This window comes from Arachis ipaensis, chromosome B08 (assembly GCF_000816755.2).
Source record: "Arachis ipaensis cultivar K30076 chromosome B08, Araip1.1, whole genome shotgun sequence".
In the NCBI taxonomy this organism is placed as follows: domain Eukaryota; kingdom Viridiplantae; phylum Streptophyta; class Magnoliopsida; order Fabales; family Fabaceae; genus Arachis; species Arachis ipaensis.
In genome coordinates this window covers 15,635,202-15,641,034 of record NC_029792.2, presented here as the reverse complement: position 1 = coordinate 15,641,034, position 5,833 = coordinate 15,635,202, and positions in this window count along the sequence as shown.

Below are 5,833 nucleotides of genomic sequence, written 5' to 3'. Positions count from 1 at the left end.
TCCTATAACATCAAAGAACCCAAAATCTCACCATTTTTGCCATGAAACTTCGAAATCAAGGCTGGAAATTCGAAGAGCAAAACGTGGCTTACCTCAAGATTGATTGTATGAGTTTTGTAGAGCTCTCCGCAGTGAACGCGTGGCCGCAAACGGTGCGACAATCGGAGCTCTAGATCAAAAGTTATGGTGGTTTGAAGATCAACCAAGGGAGAGAACTTGAGAGAGTGTTCTTCCCTCCATGGCCTCCATTTCAGCGTGTTTGAGTGATGAGTGAGGAGAGAGAGTGCTGAAAACTAGGGTTTTAGTTTAGTTTAGTTGGGCCAAGGGCCCACTTTGGGTCCGGTTGGCCCGGTTTGGCCCGTTCGGTCCAATCTTGGTCCGATTTCTATAAAATTGGTACCGAAATTCTCGTCTCAAACTCCTCTATCACATTTAGCCATAAAAATAACATTTTTGGCTTTCTAGAATAAATTCTCATTTATGGGTTAATTAGCCGTTAATTAACCGGGTCTTACACTGCACAATTTAAAACTCTCCTCTTTTTCTTTATCATCGTCATCATCTTCTTTTTATTTTTCATCTTTTCTTTCTTATTTCATCTTCTCATATTTTTTTTTTGTTTTCGTCCTTTTAAGAAAAATAAAATCAGAAAAAGAGAAGAAAAATGAGATAAAAAAATAAAAAATACTACAATAACATCAAAGGCAAAAAAAGAGAAAAAAAAATAAAAAAAGGACGTAGAAACAACAACAATAAAAGAATAATAATGATAAAGAAACATGCCAAGAAGAAGAAAAAGGGCGCAATGCATGTACATCTTGTGTGAATAATTTTTATTGAGTTTGGGTCAATTTAATTTGACTCAATAAACCAAAATACTTGAATGTATAATGAATTCAATTTATAATTGTTGTTAGGCTATCTCACACATGTCTGCTTGTAAATTTTTTTTCCGTTAGAAATACCATATAAAATTATAGATAACTTTAATAACAAAAAAAAAAGAAAGAATTATAGATAACTTCTATATAACTAGGGATCCCATATAACTATTATTCTTGTTAAACTTAAAAGTTAAAACTACTTATAATTTATTCACTTTACACACTACTACTACACTTATCCTAGCATTATTTTGAGTCTCTTGTATAGAAGTATCAGATCAGATACCAATCCATATTTTGAATATACGAAAAAATTCAAAAAGATATACCACGATAATATAGGAATAACAATACTCATATTTTATCATATATGTATATGCATATACAAAATTAAATAACATACCAAAGATTCGAAATCAGCATATTTCAGGAAAATATCATGCCAAATGCTAGGAGCAAAATTTACAGAGCGTCGCTTTAAGTTAGAAGGGGCAGGTTGACTCGAAGTCATCACTGGAACTGAAGCTGAAAGAGACATATAGAGTATTGGGTAATGAACGATATTAAGACGTTTTTGTTTTTGTTCATATATTAAGACGTTAAGAACCAATAACTACATGGTTTACTCATGCAAAGGGAGATGAGTTAATGTCCCTAGCTGGATGCCCATTTTCAAATATGAAAAATGGTGTGGCCCAAGTGGACAGCTATATGTTCCAAACAAGATTCCTTTTTATTTTGTCTTGTTAAAAAGTGAGTGAATTCTGTAGCCATTCCTCAATTATTAGAGAATTGCATATCCTTTATGAGTTGTTCAATTTTGATTGGAGCAATTCGATTGCATTATCTTGAATAGTGTTAACTATTTTTAACCTTAGTTAATTAAACCAAACTACTAAATTATGATAAAACTTTTTTGAAAATTAAAAAAAATGTTTAAATAAGTCCCAATTTGTAATTTTATTTTATTTTTTTCCTCAAACCACCCAATTCATCAATCAATTCCAACCACAAAAAGTTAAAGAAAAAAAGAAAATCAAAAGCTGAAATGGAACAAAAACAACGTGCTAATTAGGCATTTAACCAGCAATCACTCCTCCAAGTTTGAAGACAGGCCCCTGTTTCACCCACACAGATTGGTTTTTTGTTGGCGCAAACCGATGCAATGTCCTGGTGCGATCACCTCTAATAANAATGATGCATGAAGTGCAGCTCCATAAGAAAGTGGATCTTCACTAACTTTGTATATACAAATATGTTGAGTCAAGAATTGATTTGATACCTTATAATGACAAACATAATTAACTATTTTCTATTATAACTAATCATTATGATGAGTATTATAAGAATCAATCAAAAAAATTAAGCAAGATAGGAAAGATTTGCACCAATCAAGGCAAGCTCAAGAAGGAATGTTTTTCCCCCTTTAATGGAAATATTAAAAATCTGATCTCACATGCTGCTTGTATAGAATAAAAGAACAAAGATGGAATGTTTTTCCTCTTAATTACCATCGACTACAAGCAATAAAGAGGTAAATGGCTAGTTGATGAAAAAGGAAGGTTTTAACCATGAAGACAAGATAACTAGCTCTATAAGAGAAGATTTGAGTGAAGGAAGAAAGCAACAATTCAAACATAATCTGATCTAAATTACATTGATACTATTTAATGTGTTGTTGTGTGTTCTTTCTTTTCTTTTCTTAAAACTAAGGGCGTGTGGTTTAAGTATTAGTTTTTATTTTCAAGAATATCATTTCTAAAAATATAGAGTTATGTTAAGTGTATACTAAAATCAGTTATAAAGTCAGTCACTAATATAAAATACATGTTAAAATATAAATATACATTAAAAATAAATTAAACCACATATATATTGGTGACTGATTTTAGTATACAAATAACATTTTTGAAAAATCTACTTAATATACTAAAACTGGGTTTTTCCCCAACTAATAAAGGTGAGGTGTCGATCCCTCTTGACTCTGTTTTCTCTCCAAAATGAATGCACTATTTTCTATTCTAAATTATTTTATAAAAAATATCTTTATTATAATTATATATAATTCTAATTCTTATTCATCATCCAATAATAATAATAATAATAATAATAATAATAATAATAATAATAATAATAATAACTTAAAAAACCCGAATATAAACTATTTCAATTACCCGTGTATTATTATTAAAATTCTATATGTTCTTAAATATAAGTCTTGACAAACACGACATGGCACGGGCTATTAGTATAGAGTTGTTTAGGTTTGTTTATGAAGATATAATAGAATTTATATTTCTAAATCTCAAGACATATATTTCTTATTTCAATATGTGTATATCAGGTATAATATTCTTATTCATTGTCCGGGATTTCTCTTATCATGATAGAAGATAATAATTCTAATCATGATGTGACAAAATTATATAATTTTAACAAAATTAATATATGATGTGTAATTATTATATATAATAAAAAATTATCTTAATAATAAGTAATTTATATATTTATTATTTAAGTAATTTAGTTTTAATATTAGTATTTGATTAAAGGTTTAATTACTCTGTTGATCCCTATAGTTTCGTGAAATTTTCAATTAGGTCCTTATATTTTTTTTCTTTTTAATTGGTCCCTGCACTAATTTTTTTTTCAATTAAGTCCCTCTTAGTAGTAATTGGCTTAATTTTATAGGAACCCAACTAAAAGAAAAAGAATTGGTATAGGAACCTAAATAAAAAGAAAAAAAAGTGTAGGGACCCAATTAAAAAAAAATTTGGTGCAAGGACTCAATTAAAAAGAAAAAAAGTATAGGGACCTAACTGAAAATTTCGCAAAACTATAGAGACCAACAGAGTAATTAAACCTTAATTAAATTAGTATTGGAGAATTTTAAATTGTTGCCTCAATTTATATATTACGACTATTTTTTGTGGATATGCTATTTTTAAATGTTTTAATATAAATTTTTTTGTGACAAATATATTTAAGTTTTTTTTTTCTTTAGATATATGTATCACCTTTATTTCTTTATTTGTATTTTCATTATATTCGAAAAAAATCTTGACCTAAACATAGAAAATTGTTTACCTAAACACAATTTCTTTGACGATAAATACAGATTTTATCGAAAACATATAATTAATGTGGATAAATATCAAATTCTATTCTTAATATAAAAATACAAAATTTCATTTTTTTCATTTTTATTTTACTACTATAAAAGATCATATATGCTAGAAGAAAATATCATTTGTTTACCAATTACTCTTTAATTGGATAGCTTTTACAATAATTCTTTTTCTTCCTATGAGGCGTTGTTGCAAGAAGGCAACTATCGTGGATACAAACCACCACACTCTCCAACTCTCGTGCTCATCATTTGGAGCTATATATGATATGTTATCCATGAAGCATCTATAGGCTTATCATGTATGCATAAATAAAAAAAGTTTCGTATTTAAATTTAAGTCATTTATCTGTTTGTGTGGTATATTGTAGTGTAAAATTACTTTCAATTTGTGTTGTGCAATGACATTATGGTCTAATTTAAGCTTTTACCTTAGAACTGTGTTATGATTTTATCTCATCATTTTCTCTTAGATATCAAGTTGACGTATTTTCATTTATTATTATTATTAAAACGGATGTGATATGAAATTTACAAAAAAAAAATCTCACACTCAATTTATTTTATTGTAGTCTCTATCTCTTCTATTTCTTTTTATTTTTTCTTATTCATTTTATTTTCTTTTTAAATCTTATATAATTTATTATAATTTATACCAATCTACTTCTATTAAATAAAGGTAGTTAAAAAAAACAACGAAATTGATCAACAAAATAGTTAACTTATATTATTCTATTAATTTATTTAATATATTAAATTATTTTGATTAAAGTATCGTTTTTGTCCCCAACGTTTGGGGTAAGTCTTATTTGTGTCCCTAACGTTTAAATCGTCCTATTTGTATCCCTAATGTTTATAAAAGTAATTCAATGTTATCTTACTATTAATTATACTAACAAATCAGATTATATTTTTCAATTATTCTTACTTGGATGTATTCGTTGTCAATTAGGTCTCACTTGAATGTGTTCGATTTTAATATTATACCCACTATTTGTGTTTAGATTCAATTATGTCCCTAGAAAAGTGAATTATGTAAATATTGTAGGAATTAGTTTCAACTTTTAATGAGCTATTTTTCGGAGTGGATCATCGATTCTATCCCAAACATTTGTGTTCTAACTTCAAGAAGAGATTTTTAAAACTCAAACTAAAACGTTCATGATGTGTAATTGATATGTATTATTTTTTTTTAATGGTGTAGACCAACAACTCTAATTTTATTTCACGGTCAAATTTAAAAAAAAAATGTCATAATTTTAAAGGTAGTAAAAAAAATAACAAAATTAATAAAAAAATAGTTAACTTATATTATTCTATTAATTTATTTAATATATTAAATTATTTTTATTTATATTAAGATTAATTTTAAATATTTTAAAATAAAAAGTATAATTAATTATAATTTGCATCTTAAATTATGTTGAGTACATGATATTCTATTGTGCTGCTAAAAGTAAAAATAAGATAACAAATATAATTTTATCTCTTAATTCAATATATTTATTTATATTTTATACTTTTTTTACGATTAATTTTGTACGGTATTGGTATATTAAATAAAAATACCTGTTATAAAACAAAAAAATAAAATAAAATTTCAATCAATAATTTTATACTCTTTACTTTTTTCACTTTTATTTTAGATTTTAATTTATTACTCAAAGGTAATGAAATTTTATTGATACTGAAATAAAATTACAAAAGGATCTATAGGGTAGAATAAATAAAATAATGTGATACCTACATTGCAACATTCAAATAAAACAACTTAGGATCTAAAATGCTTATCTTTTTCTTCCTCATCAAGTTACTAAAGACT